The following is a 17,143-nucleotide window of genomic DNA, read 5'->3' as shown; positions in this document are numbered from 1 at the left end:
TCCAACAACAGCGAATTCTCTGAAGAGACAAAGAACCTCATGGAAAAAACGTAGAAATCTCAAGCCCCCATCAACAGTGTGGGAGAAAATTGAAGCAGCAGAACTAAACAAAACTATACAGAAAAAGCAGCAAGAAGACCTTTGCAGTAGAACAACAGAAATAATTGATGATGTCATTAAACAGGGCAAAGGGTTTAAAACAGCAAAAAGAAAACTTGGCCAAGGGAAGCTGCAATTTATTAGGGTGCTAGAAGAAGACGGATCCCTTACAACCAACCGTGATGGAATAGTTAAGCGAGCAAGAGAGTACAGTACTACCAAAAGCTTTACTCCTCAGAAAGACCCCGTTACCATCTTCACGGAAGAGAAAATCAACACCTATCTCATGACTTTCCAGAGGTCACTGCATGTGAGGTGCGACTTGTTATCAAGCAAATAAAGAAGGGGAAAGCACCGGGACCAGGTAACATCACATTGGACCTAATAACAGATGCTGATTAGCCAATCCAAGTCAGACTGGCGCGACTATTCGGTGAATGTCCTAAAAAGAGCTACAGTAAATGCCAGAAGAGTGGGATAAAGCCATCCTCATTCTACTCTACTAAAAAGGGCAACCCAAGGGACATGAACAACCAACGACCAGTCAGCCTCCTTAATGTTATTTATGAGATCTTCACAGAGTTATCACTAATCGAATTGTGGGTAAGCTTGATGAAAATCAGCCAAGGGAACAAGCAGACTTTAGAAGAGGCTACTCCACAATTGACCATCTACAAACAGTAAACCAGATCATTGAGAAAAACAAATACAAAATCCTACTAGTAGTAGCACTTGTAGATTACACCAAAGCATTTGACTCGGTCAAAACTGAGGAGGTTATGTCAGCGCTGGAAGAATTGGGAGTTGACTCAGTTTACATCAATGTCCTCCATCACATCTATGACCATGCAACATCATTTATTTGCCTCCACTAGGACTCAGAATCATTCCAATTCAAGAGAGGAGTCAGAAAAGGTGACACAAACTCACCCAAACTGTTTACTACCTGCCTGGAGAGAACTTTCCAACAACTCAACTGGCAAGAAAAAGGAATAAGAATAGATGGAGAACACCTAAGTCACCTAAGATTTGCTGATGACATCATTACTGTTGCCCTCCCAAAGAAGAGCTTCAACAAATGCTCACCAAGCTAAATGAAGCAAGCAGATCAGTAGGCCTCCACATGAACTTCCGTAAGACCAAAGTCATGAGCAATAAATACACTGAAAATGCAGATGACATACTTGAAATTGAAAATCAACAAATTGAGGAAGTGGACCACTACATCTACCTTAGACACAACAAATCTCTGTACATGATGCCTCCAAAGAGAGTGGAATAAAAAGAAGAATAACCCTCAGTTGGCAGGCATTTGGAAGAGCCAGCACAGTGTTAAAAAATAAGAAGAAGATTCCTATCATCTTAAAATGGAACGTCTATGATCAGTGTATCTTCCCCACTGTCACCTATGGGGCCAAAACTTGGAATCTAACAAAAAAGCTTTCCCTTAAATTGCAAACAATGCAGAGGGCACATGAGAGAATTATGCTAGATCTAACTTGGAAGGATAGAAAAACAGCTAAGTGGATATGTCAAAAAACTAAAGTAAAGGATATCCTTAAAGCTCAAGTGGAACTGGGCTGGGCACATTGCCAGGATGAGACAGAGCAGTGGAGGATAGAAATCTGTGGAGGAACCTGGGGAATGCCTACATCCAACAAAGGACTTTTGAAGGCTGAAATGATAATGATGACGATATATAAAACTTTACAGTATTTTATCATAAAAATGTTTTGTTTGTATGCCTTACAGAGCACCTTCAGTAGAGTGGCACCTAGAAAAAAAAAAAAAAAGGAATTAGGCGTAACAGTAAATAGTGCCATTAAATACAGACTTCAAAGTGGAATCAATAAAGGTCAAATAGGCTATTCACTAAACAAATAGGCTATTGCAAATAGATTCACAATTTCATGAAAAACAATCTGAGTAATAAAAATCCACAATTATATGTAAAAAAACCAAAGACTTTCGAACACCGTTCGTTAACGTTAAAATGCAAAGTGAGGGTAGTTTTCTTATGAAATAGTTTTTAAAAAATGGGGGCGGGGCGAGAAGATAACAGCCCATCACGGAAGTGCTGGTTCGGGTGTTATGTAATACCAAATTCAACAGGCAGTTGTGCCAATCTCCTTGATCTTCACGTACTTGCGATGTTGCATCTGCCTGCGCTGCATAGGTGCCATAGTCGGAACCATCCACCAGGGACGTCGGCTATCTGGAGAAAAGGGAAGAAGCAGAGCATCAGGGTTCACACGGTCCAGCGTCAGTTTTGAAATTAAAATGTTTAATGTAGTGTTTGGCAATAAACCAGTTGATGAAAGGGTCTTCATTAGTAAATGACTTATATCTTCAAACGATATTCCCATGTTTATGGCAGCACCTTCAACTAATCTTCTCATGTGAGAATCGTCACTTTTAAAAATAGTTCGTGCACCACCCCAATTAATTTTGTGGTCTAAATTAAAACTATGAGCTACCAAAGCGCTCCCCTGAATGAAGATCTTAGGCCTTCTCACGTTCCCTAATCTTACACCCAGTCGCCTACCACTCTCCCCGTAGTAACAACCATTGCAATCATAGCAGGAACCTTGTAAACACCGCTGTTTCTCTTGGTGCTGTTATTATTCTTGGTAAGGGCTTTTGCCAAGGTGTTTTTATAGGTATAAACAATTTTATATCCTTTGCTATTTATTCATATAATCGCCCACTCTTGAGACTTCTTCTTCAAGGGTAATGATACATGTTTCTTGTTACTTATTTCATTATTAACATGGCCTATATAAAAGCTCCTTTTAGCACGGCTGATGGCGTCAGAAATAAAATGTTCAGGTATTTTAAAGACCTAAGGTATCTACGACATGGGAGAGTTCTTCATCTAGAAATTGGGGTCGCATATCACAGTGCTCTTAAAACAAAGCTAATGATAACATTCCTTTTAACTTGCTGTGGTGGTGGGGAAAATAATGAATATAATTTTCTTTGTTAGTAGCTTTTCTAAAAACTGAAAATTTGAAAGAGTTACTGTTTACATCCCTATGAATTAAGACATGTAAGAAAGAAATCTTGCCATCAACCTCTTTTTCAACTGTAAATTTTATAGAATCGACAACGTTGTTGGCAGTATTCAGTAAGCAGTCTAAAGCTACGTCATTGCCGAAAAATAATAAATTTATCGTCTACGTATCTCACCCACAGAGCAGGCTTGCAGGTTGGGTTACATCTCTTTAATATTTCAACTTCTATGAACTCCATGCACAGGTTAGCTAAAACTGGTGACAGTGGTGAACCCATAGAAACACCAGATTTTTGCTGGAAATATTCATTATTAAAAGTGAAAATAGTACAATCAACACAGATTCTAACCAAGTCGAGAAATTGGTCTCATGGAATAGGAAAGCTGATAATCCCTTCGTGTCTTTTCTTTAAATTTTCCAAAACAAAATCAAGTGGATCATTCGTAAATAAAGAGGTGACATCGAGGCTAATCATCCTACTAACAAAGAAAATTATATTCATTATTTTTCCCACCACTCACAGCAAGTTAAAAGGAATGTTATCATTAGCTTTGTTTTTGAGCACTCCGTATATGCGACCCCAATTTCTAGATGAAGAACTCTCCCATGTCGTAGATACCTTTAGGTCTTTAAAAATACCAGGAACATTTTATTTCTGACGCCATCAGCCGTGCTAAAGGAGCTTTTATATAGGCCATGTTAATAAGGAAATAAGTAACAAAAACATGTATCATTACCCTTTGAAGAAGAAGTCTCAGAGTGGGCGATTATGAATAAATACCAAAGGATATAAAAATTGTTTATACCTATAAAAACACCTTGGCAAAGCCCTTACCAAGAATAATAACAGCACCAAGAAGAAACAGCGGTGTTTACAAAGGTTCCCTGCTATGATTGCAATAGTTATTAGTACGGGAGAGTGGTAGGCGACTGGATGTAATTAAGGGGGAACATAGAAGGGCCTATGATCTTCATGCACTGGGGGCGCTTTGGTAGCTCATAGTTTTAATTTAGACCACAAAAAATTAATTGGGGTGGTGCATGAACTATTTTTTAAAGCGACGATTCTCACGTGAGAAGATTAGTTGAAGATGCTGCCATAAACATGGGAATATCATTTGAAGACAATAAGTCATTTACTAATGAACCCTTTCATCAACTGGTTTATTGCCAAACACTACATTAAACATTTAATTTCAAACTGGCGTTGACCGTGTGAACCCTGATACTCTGCTTCCTCTTCCCCTCTCTCCAGATAGCCGCGTCCCTGTGGATGGTTCCGACTATGGCACCTATGCAAGCGCGAAGCGGATGCAACATCTGTCTGTGAATCAGGAGGTTGGCGCAACTGCCTGTTGAATTTGGTATTACATAACACCGAACCAGCACTTCCGTGATGGGCTGTTATCTTCTCCCCGCCCCAATTTTTAAAAAATATTTCATAAGAAAACTACCCTCACTTTGCATTTTAACATTAACACTGATGAGGAACACCGTTCAGGTGTTCGAAAGTCTTTAGTTTTTTTTACATAGTAATATATTTACTATATAATTGTGGATTTTTATTACTCAAATAGGCTATTGTTGGTATTTGTACTTTTTGTCTAGCCACATTCATTACTCATTTTGGTTTGTTAATAATGCCATTCACTGGCTAAATCATGCTGTCCAGTTTTTAACAATATAAACCATTTTTTCCTAGTTTCCCAAGATGGTAATATAAGGTCTATACCCAGCGTTTAAAAATACCACAGTTTACTCCTTGAGTGGGAACAAAACAGATTATGATTTGCTATCACTAGTAACAAATTCATTGGTAAATGTTTACTTGAACCATAATTGTATTCCATAGTTTAAAATGTGCTTTGAATTTTTCAGTGCATTTTGCACATTTCTGATACTGAGTTTGTAGCCAGTTAATTTAACGTTTTAGAGATACTGCACCCCCCGTAATCGGAATCATAATTTTCAGGAGTATCATGGATGTATTGATACATCAATGTATTTCACTCATTCTGTATTTTATCCCGTCCAAAAACAAGGTTTCATATTGTGGTCCCTCATAATTGCAGGATATAAAGGGGTCCAGTTCTTTAAAAATACATAATTGGTACTGGAATGAATGCTAGAAACAATCAAAACAATTTTGTGTGAATATTTGCAATACAGCTGAAATAATCCAAGGGACAAGTACAAGTCTGCACCAAAGGAGCTTTGACTAAGACCTGACATCAGTTTATTTCTAGGAATGCCTGCATTCCAAAATCTCACATGATTGGTGAAACTTAAAAAGAACCAATCAGGTTTCAGCATTTTCCACTTGCTTACATTTCCAGAAGAAAATAATGTAAGACACTGAAAATATGCTAGCCATCCTTATCTGTAATGCACAGGACAAACAAATCCAATTGGGAGACCCACTTGTACACTATGTTCATTGAGACAAGCGTAGAACTTATTTAACAATATTCATCAGTATAAAATATGTAACTATAGATTTGCAATACATTCTAGTGTGCCTTTTGTATAACATGCAATTAAGGAAATTTGAGAATAAAGCAAAATAATTCCTAGATCGATAACTGGTATTAGAGATAACACTTCTTTTGGGAGCAGTAAGTTGACATGGCCTACATAAAGATATATGAGCAAAATTAAGTCAAATTTAAATTATAATTATCACCAGTTAATGCTTTCCATAAAGGAATAGCAATTCTTGGGTTATGTGAATTAATAATTTAGGACTTTTTACTTTTACATTATTTGTAAGGTTTGTTGATACTTTCAAGTTTTTCTTTTGGTTTTTAGATTTCACGTATGGTTTTATATTTTACGTATTGCTGAAGTTTGTCACAGTTGCACAACTGTAAAGTACAGAGGTCTTTTAATGAACATAGGTGACCCAGAGTCACTGACCCAAAACTATAATTGTTTTCTCTTCCCCTGGGGTAAATGGAGAATTGGTTGCATGAAGAAAGATTTGTTACGTTGGCTAAATATTTTTATATATTTCTAGTAATAACTTTAAACTCTTGGCAATGCCCCTAATTATTGTTAGGTACCTGTATCTGTACAAAAGTCTTCTTTTGTACAGATGCCTAAAAAGTCTCTTTTGAAGAATCGCAAGGATACCCCCTTTATGTAATTTGAGTAGACTCAGTGGACTATAGGTTAAGGTGTAGGCATACTCATTGTATGTTACTATGTAATCTCTTGCCTTATTTTATTTTGTTTTTTATTTTATTTATTTAATTTTTTTTGGAAGAGCAGAATGGATGGAAATAATAGCTTTGTATGTAATATAACCACCTGCTAGCCCACAATTATTATTTTATTGAAGGGCAGAATGGATGGAAATATATAAGCTTTGTATGTAATGTAACCACCTGCTAGCCCACAATTATTATTTTATTGTAGGGCAGAATGGATGGAAATATATAAGCTTTGTATGTAATATAACCACCTGCTAGACCACAATTATTATTTTATTGAAGGGCAGAATGGATGGAAATATATAAGCTTTGTATGTAATATAACCACCTGCTAGCCCACAATTTTTTTTTCTTTTTTTTTTTTGAGGAGCAGAATGGATGGAAATAAATCGCTTTGTACGTAATAGTACCACCTGCTAGCCCACCATTATTTTTTTTGGAGAGCAGAATGAATGGAAATAAATGGGCATAGGCAAGGCTTAGCACCATTCTGTGATAGATTAGTTAATTTTAGAAAAGTCATAGTGCAGTCAGTTTGAATGGAAATAAATGGGCATAGGCAAGGCTTAGCACCATTCTGTGATAGATTAGTTAATTTTAGAAAAGTCATAGTGCAGTCAGTTTTCTGTTTTAGGCATGTGGCTTCATTATGCGGCATTGAGGACATGGTGGCTGTACTTTTAATGTTGTTTAGTATAACTTGATCTGATTTACTTTTACATTTTATTAATTATAAATTTGTAGTGAACCCTTCCTGTATGCTTTGGAGCACTTTTAGAACGTACCCAAAAGTACTTTAATTGTCACTCATAGAAGGCATGTGGTAACCTGTTGTAGCTAAAATTCTTTCAGGTAATCATTTTTCTGCTTAACGGTATAAATTACAATTGGGTGTTGTGGTTAAAAAAGTTTATAATATGAAAAGGTTCATATATAGGGTTTGTGGGAAACAACATGATTAACTCATGGTTAAAGTACAGTTGACACTTGAATGGTGGGGTGAATCACATTGAACATGGAAAAAAAAAAAAAGGGACAGAACATTATTTTTATAGAACATTATTTTTATTATGTAACTTCAGGTCCAGTGTATAATTACTTTTCTCAACTTGGTTGAACAAATTAATTAGAGTATAGTGTACAGTAATATATTTTAAGGATACCAAGAGTCATATTGCTAGACTGGAATGGATCTTACTAAGGATTAGTTTTCAAAGGGGTAGAAAGTGGGATATGGTAAAATTTAAAAAGTTGGACAGTTAAGGAACAACAGTTAAACATTCCTACACATGCGTGTCAGGAGTACAGTATACAGTATAAGGAGGGATTGTGGTTGATTTGGTGAAGGGACAATGTACCCCACGAATCCCCCAGGGTGGGTTTAGTTCCCACAAATTACTTTCAAAGATATGCAATAGGATATTCATTTTTTATGAGTTAGATGAAAAGATTAAATTGAGTTCCATGATATTACCATTATATCAGGGAATAAAAGTAGTTTATGATCCTCCTTTATAAATAATTTACCCGCTACATATAAGGCTTGTGTACTCCTGTGCATCATGAAACATATTTTGAATGGTGGTTATTGTTCTTATTAAAAATTTTCCAGATTTTTACTTTTATTTATTTATTTTTTTTTTTTGCAGTGCCTCACCTAAGGATATTAACTGGTGATAACTGCAATACTGTACAGTATTATGAAAGTTAATACTATTCTAATACAGAAACTTGATGCTTTTCAGAATTACTCCAGTCGAAATTCCAACATTTAGTTTACTACTGTCCCCAAATTGTTAGCAGTCTTCATTGTCATGAGCTTCATTGATACCTAACTGCAGCATGGGTTGCTCAAGACTTCTGAATGGTGGATTCTAGGTTTTCTATTGCATTTTGTAAGTGTTAAAAAAATTACAATTTATGTAAAACATACATCAGGTTATTGACATTAGTGCAGGATGTGCTATGAGAACCATAATAGAACATAATGTGTGAATTATTTGTTATTTTTTATTTTACCAGTGAGATATTTACCTTTGATATCTGAATGACCTGACCAGTCATATAAAATCCAACTTCAAAAAACCACCTACAATGCTTTGGCACATAACTTCTGAGATTTGTAATTAATTTTGCTCTCTTATTTTGTATTCATGCCTTTTTGGGACAAAATAGTAACGTAAAAATATTTTGCTTTAAAAGACTTCAGAACAAGCCTGTATCAATACTGAACAAAATATAGTACCCCTAATCACATCTGTGGTTGCGGGATAGACACCACTCACAGGTCCGAGTGACTGGAAGGGTGAAGAGAACACATTCATAAAGGTTTACAATATAGGTTTAAGGTGTGAATAAAAATTTCTTGTAAAAAAAGCAAATCATTCTTATCAATGCATCACAACTGTATTAAGTAAGCCTAGGCTCTTTGGCTTGTGTTCTGGAAGGATTGTTTCCCTTAAAATGCTCTTTAAATAAAATCTACTGTTAGAAGGTAAAAGGATTTTAGTGTTTGTCTTAAGTAGGCTTTCCAACATCAGTCTGAGGATACCCCAATTTTTTAAAAACATGCCCATTTTAATTGATTAGCAGATTCAGGCTCTGGTGTCTATGTCATTTTTGTAATACTGAAGCCATGTTGCACAAAAAGATAGCTAAGTATATACAATAGTTTCATAATAGACAGGTAGCTGAGTGCAAAACTGCAAATTAGATTAAGGAAATGTATGATATATATTTCTTAGTGTGCAATGATCCTAAATTTGCAAAGTTCAATAGAAACATTCTGCTTACCTTTTAAATTCCACCTGTTGTTAAGGCTTGTCTGCAGATTTGGATAGTTTTGTGAAGCTGCAGAAGAGATGTAAAACAGATATAGCAGACAGATTCTTCCCCTCATTCAATTAGTCTAAAAATTCTCTGGGACACACTTGCCAATGGACATTACAAACATTTCTAGTGTGCTTTGATGGTACTGTTTTACTGCAACTTTTAGACATTGTGAATGGTTAGTCGTACTGGTATTTTTATTATTCAAAAGAATTTTATTTAATAAGTAACCCAACACATTTTGAATAGAGGATGTCAGGTGTTTCCAGCGAATACCGTTGACGACATGCCCCTTGGTAGCAGTTATGTAGGGGGTTATTGCCCACACCGAACAATATTGCTTCTATAAGCAACACCAAAGGTTCTTTGCAGTAGCCCTTTAGCTGTGATGGTATTGCTTTCTGCCATTTAGTTTTTGTCCACCTTCCTTGAGGCATAGCAGTCCAATTACTTTTAACTTTTTCATGATCTATATTTTGCTTCTGGTGTAAAAATAAGCCCTTCTTGATGATAGAAAAAGTTTGGTAATAAGTGATAGTTATGTTGAGGATAATTCTACCCATATTCTGGAAATAGTCTGGATTTGCTATTTAAAGTTTGAAATAGAAGTTTTATTGGTGCTACCCAGCCCCAGTACAGTAATAGGCTATATAAGATTTACATATATATAGAAGCTAGAACAAGGCATGGTGGTTGGAATAGAATTAGGTTTTTTAAATCAAAGTTGTGTATATTTTTCTAAGCAAAGGAAGTGTTTTCATATAAAAGTTGATAGATTAATCCTGGTGCAGGCATGATCTGTAAAGTGCTGTACTGTATTAAGAATTAACTTTAGCAGCAAGTTCCATGTTTTATGACTACAGTTTAGCAAGTACCATATTATTTGATATTTTTATAATAAGTTATAATCATAGAATTCAAAGGGTAAGATTGATATTTTCTGCCAATCTGGATGCTATTGTGTCACTTCTAGACATTTTAAGTGCTAGTCAATACATTGCAGAATGTTTTGTTAGTATATGTGTAGTTTTAAGCTTTTAACTAATTTTATAAGCTTTAAATTTAATAACAGATTTCTCTGGTACTGTAATATTATTGTTATTCAGAAGATGAACCCTGTTCATATGGAACAAGCCCACATGGGCCATTGACTTGAAATTCAAACTTTCAAAGAATATGGTGTTTATTAGGAAGAAGTAAGAGGAGGTAAAGGAAAATACAGAAGGAAGAGGTCTCACGTATTAAAAAAGAAAAAATTAATGAATAGATAAAAATGTATAAAAATGCTACAAGAATAGTGTTAGGGTTGTACAGTAGTGCATCACATCTTTGCTTAAACTTTTTAAGTTCCAATTGCATGACATCTGCTTGAACTTTTTAAGTTCCAATTGAACAACATCCCCTGGGAGACTGTTCCACAGTCTGGTTAAACTAAGGTGTACTCAACTTTTTTCCACAGTCCAATGGTGTGAGGAATAAAGGACCTCTGGAACTGAGAAGTTCTACAACAAAGCACAGTTACTGCATATTGGTGCTGCTGTTCAGCAAATCTGGTTGCTCTCGGCAGGAAAATGGAATCAGGGATCAATTGAGAATGTGAAAGATATGTGAAAATGAAACTTGAGGAAAATTGACAAACAAGACTATCCTTCATTGGTCCAAGTAATAATTGCTAATATTAGGAAACAGAAACTTACCACCACAAACCACTCTATCTAAAAGAGATAAATGTATGGCAGAAGCAGACATCCATACCAGACAACAGTCTTCTACTAAAGGAAGGACAAATGACCTAAAGCAGGTTGCACTGATTTGATCACTGTTAAAAATATATGAGGCCTTTCATACAATACGAAACTTTCATGCCGCATCTGCTGACACTTTCATTAGGTGTTTCTCAAAAGTAAGATGAGTCAGTAGTCACATTCAGCAGAGTCCTATCAACTTGGAGGGGAGGATGGGGTGGAAAATCTGTAAGAGATATGCTAATCCAAAGTGTGTTCGTTTTAATGGAGTTAGCTTCATACCCCACTGACAATGCCATTCACTAATCTGCTTCACGTCCTGAGTGAGACTAAGGGCAGCTTCATTTCTCATAAGTGGAGACTTTAAAACACCCACAAGTGTTTCATCATCAGCATACTGAACAATCTTGTTTTTCCAGGCCAACAACCATATCACTTGTATACACTAAAAATAACAGTGGTCCAAGAACTCTACTCTGTGGAACTCCAGACACAATAAGTCTTGCTTCGCGAAAGATCCCATCAACAGTAACTGTAAGGAAATCCTGAAGTAATCCTAAAACACATCCACCCACTCCAAGATTCTGAAGTTTATGAATTAGTGCGTTATGATGTACTAAATCCGAAGCAGCACCGAAATCTATGTGAATTACTCTCCACTCAAAACACTTATAAAGATTCTCTTGCAAATGGCATGTTGAAGTCTAAAAGAGCATCACAGGTACCTGACTGCTTTCTGTATGCATATTGATTTGGCTAACAATCCTTTTGATTCCACGTACTTATGTAGAGGCTTATTTTTAAGTTTTTCAGCAACTTTGGAGAACACAGGAAGAATAGAAATTGACCTTTAGTTACTGCAGTCTACAGATATGCCACTCTTTGGAACAAGCACTGTACAGTATTACTAAGCTTGCACTCATCCACAAGGATGCACAGGAAGAATAGAAATTGACCTGTAGTTCCTGCAGTCTGCAGATATGCCACTCATTGGAACAGGCACTGTATTACTAAGCTTGCTCTCATCCACAAGGATACTACGTCACCATAAAAAATCTACAGAATATACTAATCTTGGGAGAACACACTAGAAACTTTTTTTTAAAAAACAAGGGCAAGAAACTATCAGGATCTTCTCCACCCCAGCTATCAAGATTATCCAGAATTTTCTTAACATCCATAGAGCAAATAACATCCATAGAGCAAAATGCAGATTTTGTAAGGATAGGTTCAGGATGACAAGTATCAGGGAGAGGGACATCTTCAGCTGATTGTGTAGCTTCAAAAGCTTGATGAAGCAGTTCAGCCTTTTCCCTAGTGCCAGTGACCAATCTACCATCATGAAATGATAAAGGATGATGGTAATTACAGCATATTTACTGTAGGTTGAATTTGATGCAGTCAGACTAGGTTTTAAGTTCAAGAAAGTAATGCATGTTTGTCCAAACAGTATTTTTACACACTTTTATTTAACTTGACAGGTAGTGTGGACGACCAAGGGACGCTCGCGTAACTCAATTTTCAACCTGTTCCCTTTGTCCGATGGACTTGAAATTTTGCATGGCTACTCAATCCTGGTTACAATACAACCTTACTTGATCAGTAGGTCAGCAGTGACCTCTAGTGATCCTACAGTAACCTCTCCCAGTATCTCAGGATTTGTACGACACTGGATTTTTCATACCTTCTTTGACTTGGTAGAATAAGTTAATAACTCTACAGATTTTTAAACCACCTTTGGCTCGATAGGATATCACGTTCAATTTTGTTAGCTACAGTGATAAACTGGTTACAATTTCTGTCAAAACTAAAACGTATAAAATAAAAAAATATATTAAAAAAATTTTAAACGCTTTTATCAAAATGCACTAAAAAGTAAAAAATTATTTTTTGAGGCACCAGGATTTTCTTACAATTAATCATGTCTACAAAAATAAAAGCATGGCCACCAAACATGGAAGGAAATGCCACAAAAAAAAATATATATTTCTTTTCTTGTAGCATTCCCATCCATGTTTGGCGGCCACGCTTTTATTTTTGTAGACATGATTAATTGTAAGAAAATCTTGGTGGATCTCAAAAAATTATTTTTTACCTCTAGTGCATTTTAATAAAAGTGTTGTAAAATTTTATTTTTTTATTAGATTTCAAAATTTAAGTTTTCAATATGTAATATCGAATCATAGGATATAATGAAACTTGGAATTAAATGAGTTCATGATCACCATGTTTTTTAACTTTAGTTGAAGTATCATCTGCAGCTGTAGGATATTTTTGGGAGTTCAACATTTTTAGGATATTAACAATAATTGCAGAGCATTAGTATATTCATAATTATCATTCAATTCCATTTCAGATTTTTACGCTATGGGGTCATGTGAAAGTTCTCTATGTCTTGAGCACCATCTTTTTAGATTTCTGCCTGGTCTTTGCCTTTCTATGCTTTTTCTACGATATTCTCGACACTCCTGCTGTTCTTCATCCTGCTGCTTTAGTAGTGCATACTATGGCCCTAACTAACTGCTTCGTTCCAGTGTTCATTACAGTACCTAGTCAATCATCTCAAGTCTTTGAGATCTCTCCTACTTTCCAACCTCTAAACTCTAAATCACAATTACTTCTGTAATTGATTTCTCCTAGTCCAGACATCATTCTCAACATTTTGTTGTAACGTCGGGTGAAAGCTTAAATTTTCCTTCTGTGCTGTGTAGGGTAGTGCAGGCCTTGTATAGAGATCATGCATTTTTTGCAAATAAAATTTTGGATGCTTGTGTTCAATAGCTGTAATCATGTCAACCAGGCTATTACTACCTTTTCCTGCTGTCTTTTGAACAATAGTTTCACATTCTAATGTGTCAAAGATAATCCGCCTTCTAAGCCAGTATTGAAAATACATTTCATCACTTTACCCTACACTTGCAGTATTGAACATGAAAACTATGATTTGCTGAATAAAGCACAGTACTATTAAAATACTAACACCACTACATTTCAGAAATTATTCAAAGAGTAGGAAGTATTACCGAAATTTTAGAAAAAATTGTGAATGGTATAAGTTAAAGAAAAAGACAGTTACATAGTATAGTTACTTCCATGTATTTGTCTCTTCAACATGCATGGCATCCCCAGACCAGGACTGGTCTGTTTAACCCAAATTTCTTAGTATCATGGTCACTTTATCATTACGACGACATCTCTTAGTTGATACAGGATGGAAGAGTGTTGTTAAAGACCATAGAATTGAGGGATTTATATGCACATTACAGTAGTAGCAAAATAACTTTTTTTTTATTTTTTTTTTATCTTTGATGATAATTGTTGGAATGTTGTACTATATTTTGACAGCCTGTTCTCTTTTCAGAAATGAGGAAAAGGGATACAGTTTGGATACAGTTGACCACCACACACTTTCACCAGCTTTCCAGGATGGTTATTGAAGACGATACGTCACGCTGTTTTTTTTTCTTTTCCAAGCAATGGTAATTATAATTTTGACTTGTATTTGCAATTAATTTGTGCTATTTTTTTTTTAATCATCTTAAGATATTTATGTTAGTGCTCACTTTATTGGGTGTCTTCTGTCTTGCACATTTACTGCTTGAATCACCAAGATTTCCTGAAAAATTGTTAAGATTTTCGATGTTTAAAAGCTTATGTGAATATACTTGGATTTCCGTTATAGCCAATGCGTGTGACCTTTTCACTAAATATGTAATCATTATTTTCTTGACCAGTTAAGTCATAAAAAGATAGAGACAGGTAGCGAAGACTGCATTGGTTTTGTGTTCACATCTGATTTGTTCCAATACCTAGCTAACTCCATCAGATCCATGATGCCATGCTTTTTATTGTGTGCAATTTATTGTGTGCTATCCTCTGTCTGAAAAGAGAAGGGAATGAAGGAGGGCACTAAAAGTTGTGAAAACATTGTTTATTCTACATAGTTTATGTAAACCCATTAATCATCAGTGGCCTGAATCAGTTTGATGAAAGATGAAACCGATGAGGTCAAGATAAGACATTGCAGGAAGTATGGTCCCAAAAAGTGTTGCAATTAGCCAGATTTTCTAAGTAATGGGTGCTTTATAAGCAATGGATTTGCAGTGGAAAATTAACCCTAGAGTACACTCGTCAAGCATAATGTATAACAGTTGCTTCTTCAGGGTACATGCCATGAGCATGACAACAGGACTGAATCATGAACAGGTTACGAATGAATGAATCATAAACATCACAAAGGTAAAAGCCAGGTCCCCTCTCAAAGAATGCTGCAAGCTCCAAGTTATATTTGAAGGCTATGGAGGATGAAAGGTCTCAAACCTCACATGCCTTGATCCTGAGCATAGCAAGGTCCTCTCTGGGTACTATAGTATAAACTGGAAATAAACCTGCTATTGGCATAATCCTGTCAATAGTCATTAAGTGAGAGTTATATTAGACACCATCTAGTTCTTACAACTCATGTGAAGGAGCAAATGAAGACACAGGATTCTGGTTGTTGGAGGTGATCTGGCCCATGCAAGAGATAAAAAAAAAAGACTAGCAGAAGGTAGTACAGTGAAGTAAAAAAAGAAGTCTAGTCAAGAACATCCCTGCTAAAAACTTGTGGGGAAATGAGAGACCAACCAAGGACCAGTGGTTCAAGTGAGGCACAAAGGAGGCAAAGGTGATTAAGCACACAATTTTATGAGCGAAACCTGAGAGAGGCATTGATTTGAGCGCACTTTAAATTGAGTTATTTCTCTAGGACAACATAATGGTACAACACAACTTCCATCCTTTCCTACATATAAGTGTGCTGAGGCTTAGTAAACACTAACATTACACAGTAAATGCCAAAAAGGAATCTCTTAAAGTAAGTGTATTTAGCAAACCCAGATTGGAGATAACCAAAGTTAATCATTATTGTGGTAGGGACAAAAAAGTTAAGCAAATATTAAATTCATATAAGAGAAAGAAATGAGCTAAAGAGAAAGGCAAGTTCTTAAAATTAGATTTATTTGAGCATGAAATAGACAAAACTAATGTATTTAAGCAACCACTGAAAATCACTCAGTGAATTGAAAACAACTTTGAAACTCCCTCGATGAAAGTTAAATGGCTAAAGTTAGAAAAACATTAGGGACAGCAGATTACTCAGAACACTGCAGGAAAGCATTAGTTGGCAGCTGAAAGGTAAAAAATGCAAATAATGTGCACTATACAAGGCATAACAACAGAGATGATAAAGTCATGATATTGATAATCTAAAGGCAAAACTCAAAAGCAGAAAACTTGTGGTCCTGAGATGAATAACCTGATGTCATGGACTCTGAGGAGTTGTTGGCTGGATGCACAATTGGGTGAAAGGTTTTGATTGGTGCACCTGGGTTTGTAATAACCAACTGTTTAAAAAAATATTGAATTTCCATTACACCTGTAGAAAAGTTTCTAATTATTGTAATTGACTAGATAGTTATAAGAAATTGGGTTAAGATTCAAACCTTTTAGTTGACAGTTTATATTTTTTATTACAGATAGTTTGAGACCATAGTGTGATTGGCTAGGCTGACTGAACAAATAAATGAAAAGTAAGTACTATACTGTGTGGCAAATTGTCCTTTAATGTGTGAGGATTTGCAAGTACAGGGATTTTATAAACTTCAGCCTTTTTCCAGCAACAAAAAGATGTTAAAATAGAAGGAAGACTATAATTTTATATCAGCAGTAGTTAGTTTTGGGGAATGGTATTCATCAGTGTGTTTTTGATATGGTGTTTATGGGTTTCCTGTGTTCAAGAGGTAGTTTTTACATGTACAGTATATTGAGGTACACAATCAGGTACTTGAAGGGATTTATGTTTTGTAATGTACGTGAAGGAGTAGATAGTTTGTATGGTTTACTTGAAAATGTGTTTAATAATTCTTTTGAAGGCATGTTGAAAATAAAAGAGAACAGAATTTAGGCCTAGCACTGGAACCTATAAGGTCATTCAGTGCTGAAATGGAAATTGACAGTAAAAAGATTAAAGTGTAACATGAGGAAAACCTCGCAGTTGCATTTTGAAAAACTGTTCGGAGAGGATGTTAAGTAAGATGGAAGAAAGAGAATATGAACAGAGGTACAGTAAAAGGAGTGAAGGTGTTGCAACTAGGAGCCAAAGGGACGCTGCAAAGAACCTTTTAAGTAATACCTACAGGTAGTGATGGCACTACTCCCCTATGTGGGAGAAGTAATAAGAGCATTCTCAGCCTTTCAGATTCAA

At 35.7% G+C, this 17,143-nt stretch overlaps 1 long non-coding RNA gene across 2 annotated transcripts in view; it reads left to right on the top strand.

Annotated features, from left to right (window-relative positions):
- The window catches only part of LOC136834399 (uncharacterized), a 55,817-nt gene that overhangs the window by 36,857 nt on the left and 1,817 nt on the right, over nucleotides 1-17,143 (top strand). For both annotated transcript variants that reach the window (XR_010851780.1, XR_010851781.1), the window contains exons 2-4: nucleotides 8,071-8,220; nucleotides 14,261-14,378; nucleotides 16,416-16,469. This is a non-coding gene — a long non-coding RNA (uncharacterized lncRNA). The remainder of the gene's footprint in view (nucleotides 1-8,070; nucleotides 8,221-14,260; nucleotides 14,379-16,415; nucleotides 16,470-17,143) is intronic.

Source organism: Macrobrachium rosenbergii, chromosome 53, assembly GCF_040412425.1.
Source record: "Macrobrachium rosenbergii isolate ZJJX-2024 chromosome 53, ASM4041242v1, whole genome shotgun sequence".
Classification (NCBI taxonomy): domain Eukaryota; kingdom Metazoa; phylum Arthropoda; class Malacostraca; order Decapoda; family Palaemonidae; genus Macrobrachium; species Macrobrachium rosenbergii.
The sequence above is the reverse complement of the archived record's forward strand: the minus strand, read 5'-3'. Positions and strand labels throughout refer to the sequence as shown.